General features: G+C 39.5%; 1 long non-coding RNA gene across 3 annotated transcripts; it reads right to left on the bottom strand.

Annotated features, from left to right (window-relative positions):
* Positions 1 to 505: 505 nt before the first annotated feature.
* On the bottom strand, positions 506 to 9,966 carry LOC140608065 (uncharacterized). 3 transcript variants are annotated; one of them, XR_012010024.1, is made up of 3 exons: positions 9,917 to 9,966; positions 2,729 to 2,888; positions 506 to 1,020 (listed from the first exon to the last, which is right to left on the bottom strand). It is a non-coding gene; the product is annotated as an uncharacterized lncRNA (long non-coding RNA). The 3 variants fall into 3 exon arrangements; XR_012010026.1 differs by lacking the exon at positions 9,917 to 9,966 and adding an exon at positions 6,300 to 6,324; XR_012010025.1 differs by lacking the exon at positions 9,917 to 9,966 and adding an exon at positions 3,549 to 3,694.
* Between the last annotated feature and the right edge of the window lie 40 nt (positions 9,967 to 10,006).

Here is a 10,006-nt window from a genome sequence, read left to right as displayed (position 1 = left end):
AATTTCTCTACTCAACAAAGTCTATCTCTAGTCAATTAGATCTATTCTCCCATTACCATATTTCAAACAGACCGTACTCACCAAACTTTGGTGACACCAGGGAGATATTTACCATCTGTGGTACAATATCTAATTTGCTATGTTACCTGCTAGAATCAAATATATTGAGTCCATAGGATGTAATAATCAAAATAAATGTAACCTGAAATAGTTGTTTTTAATTTAAAAAAAATGAAATAGAAATTTAGCTAGTAGCTAGGCCATTGTAAATTTATTCTGGAACTAATCCTTGGGTTTGACACATAAGGGCAGACATCCTGTAGGGAACTTCTGCCACTTTTCTCTGCTTCTACCACTGGTGTTATGTCAAAGAGGCAAAATGAAAATGGTCAGGAACTGCAGTTACCCTATACCAGGAAAGCAGAAGTCATTTTTCAGACTACATTTTTAAGAGTATAAAGCCAGGCTCACAGTTTAAGAGAAACATAGTTTTCTATTCACAATCTGTCTTCCAGCCAACCTATTTTATTACCAATATCAGGAAGGTACAGAGATAAAATATAGTTTAAACTTCAAATCCCTCAAACCAAGCTGTCCGGGAGGGGAGAGGTCAGATGCTGACATGCTGCAAAAAAGGAAAGCTGATGATGACCACACTGGTGATATCAGTTTTTCACCTGATAAGTATGAACTGAGATGGGATCAGGAGAAGATGAGAGTTGGGTTATTTGAGGTTTATGCTGTTGATGTTAGAGACAGGTGTGCCTAGAGAGAGTTAGGTCCATAGAAGGTGAGGCGATGCATACTCAGAATTGAGATAAAGCCTCCACAAGCTCTGGAACTGATTTTTCCCCCCTACTGAATCTTATAAGAAATTGTTTTTGAATCATATGCATCCTGAAAAAGTCATTTCTTATGATCCCAGAAGTTTGCTGTCGAAGGCATATGAAGGAAGGATGAGTTCGGTCTGTGGGTTTCCTCTTGTCCGTCCTATGAAAGCTTCAGCATTGATTCACTTTTCTTCTTGTAAAAACCAAAAACAAAAATAGAAGAAGAAGACATGTTGGAACATATTAGTAAAATACTATTTGGAATCTTCATTCACATGGCACATAAGAAATAATTGCTTAAATTATATAACTATTACATGGAAAATAAGTTATTTTTATTATTAGCTTTATGGGTCATTGACATTTTATGTACAAGAGTAAGGATATGTTTCTTCTATCTTCAAAGACCCCACAGACTTAGAGAGAAGATAAGATATACATGACTACCTAATACATAATCTATAGTGTGACATGTGCCTTAAGAGAGATATAAAGAGCCCAGAGGTTTAGAGAAAGGAGAGATTAATTCTGAACTCATGAACACCATAAGCAAACTGGCTACTGTGATGTGAATATGTATATTCCCCCCCAAATTCGTATGTTGACAACCTAATGCCCAATGTGATGATATCAGAAGGTGGGGCCTTTGGGAAGTGCTTAGGTCATGAGGGTGGAGAGCCTGCACAGATGAGATTAATGTCCCTAAAAGAAGCTTCAGAGAGATCCCTAACCCCTTGTACCATTTGAGGACAGAGTGAGAAGGCATGACTTCTGAACCAGAAAGAGGCATCTCACCAAAGGTGACCAAGCTAGCGCCTTGATCTTGGACTTCCCAGTATCCCAAACTGTGAGAAATAAATTGTGGTTGTTTATAAACCATCTAGCTCATGGTTTTTTGTTATAGCAGTCTAAGCTGCTAAGAATAGACTAAGACAATGGCTAACGGTGAAACAACAGGATTCAAACAAGAGCCCAGTGAGTGCAGATCTGTTTTACTGCCCTGCCTTAGCCACATCATTTCACTGTGCATTAGTTTCTTCAACCATTAAATAAAAAAGGAAAAATGACATTCTTGCCCAAAGTACTCCTATCCTCTGGAGATAGCTTTGAGATGAGCACATCAATAGACAGATCCTAAACCAAGCAAAAATATCATATTGTTCATGGAAAGCTTCACAAAGCTCAGAATAGAGCAGAAATGTCATCACTCTTTGTCACGGCCACCTTCCAAACATTACCTTCTTTCAGGACAGTCCCACAAACAGAGACTGTGTTGTTCAGCTGGAGTGAAACTTAGATGTTCACATACAGCTAGTCTTAAAAGAAGGTTAATTTGTGTTAACAAATTGTCAAATAGCCTGTCATACCTAATTCTTTTTCTTTACACACATCTTCCCTCCCCCCAGTATGAAATAAATAAATAAACAGAAAAAAACATCTCCAGGATTGTGTGATAGCTGATCTTTCAAGGCTACTTTGTGGCTAAATAAATAAAAACAGAAACATTGTTATCCTGAAGGACTTTTGTTCCTCTTTGAAGCCACTGCAAAGCAATCAAGATGATATAAATTCAAGGGCAAGTGCTTCATCCTTTATAAACCTGAATTAGTAAGTTGATCCTCTTCACCAGCATGTTTTTAATGCACAGAGAGATAAAATTTGCTAAGTTCATGAGAACAATCACTTTAGTACAAGTAAGAGGTGTTAATAAAGTATTGGCACCGAAAATGCATGAAACAAACCAAACTGCAGAGAAAGTGATAGAGTCCCTATTGTAGTTTATAAATTACATTGTTAAAATGATGATTGATATTATAGCTTCTGTTTCAAAGACTCCCTTTATAGAACAGGTCTATTGTCAAAAATGATAATAAGAAAATACTTTCTCAAGAGTATACCTGCCCGGGGATCCCTGGGTGGCGCAGCGGTTTGGCGCCTGCCTTTGGCCCAGGGCGCGATCCTGGAGACCCGGAATCGAATCCCACGTCGGGCTCCCGGTGCATGGAGCCTGCTTCTCCCTCTGCCTGTGTCTCTGCCTCTCTGTCTCTCTCTGTGTGACTATCATGAATAAATAAATAAAATCTTTAAAAAAAAAAAAAAGAGTATACCTGCCCATATATTATTCCTATAACATTGTAGACATGAGAGAGTTTTCTGGAATAATGACCTATCTAAAAATGAGAGGTGGGCAGAGGAATTTAAGGGAAGAAAAGACACTAAAATACATCACTTAATTTTTTTTTTTTAGTATTTTGTATAAAGGTGCTTCATTCAAAATAGCCAAAAGTGGCATGCAAGACATTAAATAAATATATACAGTACCCCACCTTTTTCAAATACCATCTATGCATGAATTCTCAGTAGCATTCTTCTATGATTACCTGATTATGTATTAGATCAATCTGTGTGTGTGTGTGTGTGTGTGTGTGCGTGCGCGTGCGTATGTGTCTCTGTCTCTCTTGCCAATGAAGAAATTGAGGAGAAAGTGAGTTAAGTAACTTGCCTCAGCTCATACTGAATAAAGACAAGTTTTTAAACATCTAATAAGAGAACTTTCAAATATGATAAGAGGGATCATGTCAGGCTGACTTAAAGAAAGAAAGAAATGAACAAACAAGCTTTAACCACTGGCTTAAACAACGTTTGTTCTTTGTACTTTTATTGGTTGCAAAGGACAGAGGGGAATTTAGTTTATTTCAAGTGACAAGGTTCACTTACAGTTTCCAGTCCAGCATGTTAGGAGTTTGGAAGCCATCACTCCCATCCTCACCACAAGTAAACAAGTGAATGAACTGAAAATCGTCAACTTTTCTCAAATCCATCAGAGAATTTCGATCATGGAGCAGATCACTACCCCAAAACCTGGGGAGAGACCAGTACAGGGAATCACAGCTCACTGGATACTGAGGAGAAACCTCAGCTGGAGCCAGCTTCCATTAGGGATTCCGGAAGGGTAACTGACTAATTGCTAAAGAGTGAGCATAGACAAGCATAAGAAATAAAAACACCTGGAGACCCAGCCTTTGGGATGATCCCCACACTTTTTTTGAGTTTTAACTCCAGTAGCCCCACCAGGTTCTTAACTGAGAAATCAAAGAAAAATCTCCGCATGCTCCCAAAAAGGGACAAGTGACCATTCTGAAATATACCTAGAGCATTTTGTTCTACTTGACAAAATCTTTCCTTGAGGGTAAAGCTAAACTGACTTGGGTTTTATCAGAGTCTAATAGATACAGAGGAAGGGCAACACTCAACTCCAGTACCCTCTAGCCTTTTGGTCTTACCGAGGAGGTGGGGGGAACCAAATAAAATTGAGACTTAGACATAATCAGGGGCGCTAAAATGCTTTGCCCACCCCCACATGTTCATCTACCACATGAACAGGGCCTCTGAATAATAACAGATGAGTACAGCTATAAAGAATTGCATGGCTCAGACCTCATTTGCAAAGGAGCCTTCAGGTAAACTTAAAGACAACAGAGATGACAAAAGCAAGGACACCATGAGAAATTTCAGTCTCTGACATCTACAGCTATAGCAAACAGTAAACACAGTTCAACACTTAGCCAGATAAATAGAAAATGTCACATTAAGGGTCAGATTAGCTCAGTTCTCCTACCTAAGACGTCACATCTGGCTTACAACAAAAAATTACAAAGCACGCTAAAAGCCAAAGAAGACACAGTCTGAAGATACATGGCAAGCATCAGAACCAGATTCAGATATAGTAGATATTTGGAATGATCAGACCTGAAATTGAAGTATAATTTGTATGCTAAGGTCTTTCATGGAACAAAGAGACAATGGGTAAGAAGAATAGGTGGGAAGGGAAGTTGAGAGATGGAAAGTCCAGGAAGGAGTCAAAAGGAAAGACTACAAATAAAAAAATCCATCACCGAGATGAAAAACGCCTTTGATGGGCTCCTCAGTAGACTGTACCCAGACAAGGAAAGAACTCGAGAACTTGAAGATCGGTCAATAGAAACTTCTCAAATTGAAAAGCAAAGAGATTTTTAAAAACTGAAAACAAAAAAAGAACACAATATCCAATCACTGTGGGACAAACACAAAGATATAATGTACACATATTAGGAATACCAGAAGGAGAAGAAAGAACAGAACAGAATAAATATTTGAAATATGAATGGCTGAGAGCTTTCAAGTTATGGGGATGCGCTGTGAGGATACAAGGAGAAATGAGGGAGTGCAGGAAACCTTCTTGGCCATCAAGGGAACTAAATTCATGGAGAATTAAAATGTCTTTTGTCTCATCATAGCACACAACACAATCTACGGGCCACACATCATAATCTAGCCACCATAATTCACACAGATCACTTTTTTAAAAAATATTTTATTTATTCATTAGAAAGAGAGGGAGAGGCAAAGAGAGAGAGAGAGAAAGAACAAGTGGGAGGGGCAAAGGAAGAGGGAGAGCAGGCTCCCCACTGAGCAGGGAGCCCGACTCAAGGCTTCATTCCAGAACCCTGAGATCATGATCTAAGCCGAAGGCAGATGCTTAACTGACTGAGCCACCGGGCACCCCTCACAGATCACTTTTCTACTGTGAGTGGGTCTGGTCTGTTTTCTGACTGCAGTTGACCCTTACACAACACAGGTTTGAACTGCACACATCCACTTATACATGGATTTTTTTCAAGATTTTATTTATTGATTCACGAGATACACACAGAGGGGGCAGGGAGGGAGAGACACAGGCAGAGGGAGAAGCAGGCTCCATGCAGGGAGCCTAACATGGGACTCGATCCCGGGTCTCCAGGATCACACCCTGGGCTGAAGGCAGGCGCTAAACCACTGAGCCACCCAGGGATCCCTGGATGTTTCAATTAATACAATGTGATACCATAAATGTATTTTTTTCTCCCTTATGATCTCTTAGTACATATTCTTTTCTCTAGCCTACTTCATTGTAAGAATACAGTATATAATATATATAGCATACAGAATATGTGTTCATTGACTGTTTATGTTAGTTGGAAGTCTTTCGGTCAACAGCAGGCTAGTTTTTGGAGAGTCAGAGGTTATCCACAGATCTTCAACTGCATGGACTGTCAAAGCCCCTAACCCCTATGTGGTTCAAGGGTCAACTGTATTTTCTTTCTTCTTCTCTACCTTATGTCTTTTGTTTACATGACTTTCACCACCTCCTGCCTGCCTTTTCTTTTTTAAGAGATTTTATTTATTTATTCATGAGAGACACACACAGAGGCAGAGACACAGGCAGAGAGAGAAGCAGGTTCCATGCAGGGAGTCCGATGTGGGACTCGATTCCGGGACTCCAGGATCACGCCCTGGGCTGAAGGCAGATGCTTAACCGCTGAGCCACCCAGACATCTCATCATGCCTGCCTTTTCTCTGTGTGTCTCTTAGCCTCTGATCAGTTGATTGTGTCCCTCTGTATATGTCCCTATTCTACTCAGTAAGAGAGAATCCAACTTGGTTCCTCACCCTCCAATGTCAGCATCCATACCAAACAGAATCACTTCATCAAACCACGTAACGGGCTGCTGCCCAACCCAAAAGCTGGCTGTAGTTGGCTCAGGTGCTAATTCTTGATCCAGTCATCCCTGTGCTAAACAAACAGATCATGTAATAAAATAAATTAAGAGCAAGAAGCTGCTCCCTAGTTCATGTTTAGAAGGAACTATTAGGGGGATCCCTGGGTGGCTCAGTGGTTTAGTGCCTGCCTTTGGCCCAGGGCGCGATCCTGGAGTCCTGGGATCGAGTCCCACATCGGGCTCCCGGCATGGAGCCTGCCTCTGCCTCTCTATATATATGTCTATCATAAATAAATAAAATCTTAAAAAAAAAAAAGAAGGAACTATTAGCAAGGTAGTCTCTTACTTAGCATGTTAATGAATTTATCTGAATTCCCAGGCATTTTGGTAGCGGGTTGCAAGAAGCAAACTTAGTTCCCAAAGAAAATGGCAACTTTGATTTAACGTATCATTTTTCTCCTTGGGTTTCATTTCTGGTTTATACCATGTTACATATCACCCCCCCATCACCACCACCAATGGACAGGGAGAGGGGGACAGGGAGTATACAACATAACACCGCTGATGACCACCCCACGGTACACTCTGAGAGTCATCAGAGCCAGGACTAGGCTGCTCATGTCACCCAAAGTCAGAGCAGACAGCTGCAATGGGTACAGAGATAGATGTGACATCCTTTAGTTATTTCATTGTGACCCATCCCAAATGCTTTTAACTATCCTCTACTAAACATGCGGCTGAGAGAGGAAGAGAAGAGATGCATGCTAAAACAAAGGGGTGTGTGTACATGTGTGTGTGTGTGTGTGTAATTTTTTCCCCCAGAGCACAATACATTTGAACAAATGTGTTTCTCATCTCCCTGATTTCAGTGTAGGCTGTGAATTTTCAGAAGCAGATAAAATCGATGTTGGAAGAGAGCACAGTATTCTTAGTGCTTACTTTTCGCTTGAATTCAGATTAAATATGAATATACTTCCTCCTCACTAGTTTTCAAGGGATCATATTCAGCTAACTTCTCTCCACACGTATGACACACAGCAGTGAGGGAGAGGCACCAGGCACCAGCATCATTCTTAGTTCTTGACCTTCAGGGGCACCTCTCTTAGAGAGGAAAGTGTGCGTTGCTTTTCCTCCACATAGAGGGCAGGGTACGAGTAAAGGCTACAAGATAGAAGATAAGAACCTGTTCCTGTTTAACTAACTCTCTCTGGCCTCACAATCAAAAGAGGTGCCCTCATGCATCACATCTTTTCTATTATCTTTGTCCGCTGTGCATACTGTTTCTTGGCGAAATAGAGTGAAACCTTCTGCTTTCCTAATAGAGATCTGTATTTAAGAAAGAGACCCAAAATGTGCAGCAGTACTATGGCATTTCATCCTATTCTGTTTCTTAGGACAGAATTTTAGGGGGAGAAAAGGCAAGCGCCTTTGTAAAAAAAAAAAAATGCACTGTTAGAGTTATCACCATTCAATTTGCAAAAGAAAGTACCAAAGTTATATTTATTCATCAAAATGTATTAAGTGCTGTGACACAAATGGCCTTAATACACGTCTGTGGGAACTGTGGAATGGTCAGAGAGTTTTCCCATTTTAAAGATGAAGAAACCAAATCACAGAGAGGTCAGTTGATCTATCTAAACTAAGAAATGGAGTATAATTACAGTAATGAGGAGTCTGGTTCACCAACTGTCAGCCAAATAATTTCACTTACCTTTTCACACAATAGCTACAAATATCACCATACTTCAGGATCCATGATATATGTGTATCATGCAACATAAAAGTCACATACCTTGTATCTCATGCAACATAATGTGGTTTTTCTTTCCTTTAGCTACAGAAATCTTAGTGTGAATTTATAGTCACTTTTAATTAATTGAAAAGATGTTTGAAGTCAACTGTATTTTCCACTAGCAAAAAATAAATAAATAAATAAATAAATAAATAAATAAAAGCCAGTATGCCCTTTAAATTGAAAAAGAGAATTGGCCAGACTTACTTTGCTCCCTCTCCTATGGGCCTCTTTTCCATGAATTAGCATTAATACAGGTAGTGAGGAAAGTGAACTCCCCATACCTGGAGAGTGAAGAAACCCAGATACGCACAGAGAGTCAAGTGTACACGCTGCATAATAGTATTTTCTGAAGAGTAGTGAATTCTGTATTCAAACAGAGGTCAGCAAATAAATCCAGAGTGCCTGAGTGTTTGATTTTTCCTTTTTAAAGATGAGCTGCTCTTATGGTTGGAGGTTTTCATTTCCCAGCTCTGACATAGGGTAGTCACATACGCAAACATGAACACTATGCCTGCATTCTCAATATAGATAATTATTTCTGGCTGCCAGGAACCTCGAGTGGGCTATGCTGTTTCTCTGATAAACCCCAACCCTTCCTACTCAGAGACAAAAGAAACACACACACACACACACACACACACACACTCGCCATAAAAGGCAAGTGCCCCAATCCATAGTTATTTCCAAATGAAGCCCTTTCACTTTGCTTTCTGTATTAAACATTAAAAACCAAAAAGGAATTTTAAATCTTGGCTTTTTTTTTTTTTTCATTAGTGTATCACAAACTGCTAATTAGAAAAGATTTCTTTTACTAAATGATTTAGTTCTTATGTCTGTTTTAACACTTGAAAGGTTACAGCTTCAGGAAAAAAGGGAAAGAGCCTTAATTAAAGAATGAATTATTGAATATTCCGTTTTAATTGATGTTGCCCCATGCTATTATTTTGCATGTTTATAGATGTTTTATGTGATTCTGTTATCAGAATAACCAGAGACAGAGACATTGACTCCTGAGCCTAAAAAGGGGGAGGGCTTTTGCTTGATCACATCCAGCCATTTAAGTTCAAGAATCATCTGAAGCGTGGTTTCCATGACAACAAGTCACTAATTGTGAACATAAAATAAAGTAAAAAAAAAAAAAAAAAATCAACCTTCCCTGAATTTGGCAGCTGCATGGATGATGTCTTTTTTTTTTTTTTTTAATATTAAAAAAATGGCACTTTTGCTTAGGGAATTCCTCAAGTCGTTTTCCCAAAACCAAGAAACCACTCCATCGTGGGGTTAACTGTGATCTGGGAAAGGTGTCAGCCTAAAGCTGTCCAAATCTGTTAGGCTGTGATTGCTAACACCTAGCTTCTGCTAGAGATAAAAGAAGATGGTTATGATGAGGAGTGAAGGATTTTTGCATCTTTGAGATACAGAACAGCAAAGATTGCCGCTGTGGCAGATGAACAAACCAAAGAAATGCTACCAAACACTGGATTTGAGCATCCTTTAGACAAGGGGGGAAAGAACAAATTGAGGGGAAAAGGTGAGTTAAAATCTAAAACCGACCACTTTCCACGGGCTTAGTCATCCATGCTCAATCACTAGCAAAGGTTTCTGGTTTCTCTGGCTGGCAGATTTAAAAAAGAAAAACAAACAAACAAACAAAAAAAGTACACCCCTTGAGACTTGGAAACCTGTTCAACCGACACAATGGCACCATTCAAAATTCACCAATTTATGAACTGCAGCATATCATTTGTAAAAATTGCTTCAGCCTGAGTTACCTTTCACCAGCTCTGTAAGTCTACTCACTGGGTCACTAGGAGTGAGCAAGAACATTTTGATAAATTCTGTTTCCATGACGATGAATTAAC

Source organism: Canis lupus, chromosome 17 (genome assembly GCF_048164855.1).
Source record: "Canis lupus baileyi chromosome 17, mCanLup2.hap1, whole genome shotgun sequence".
NCBI classification, from domain to species: Eukaryota; Metazoa; Chordata; class Mammalia; order Carnivora; family Canidae; genus Canis; species Canis lupus.
This window is presented reverse-complemented; position numbering and strand designations above follow the sequence as displayed.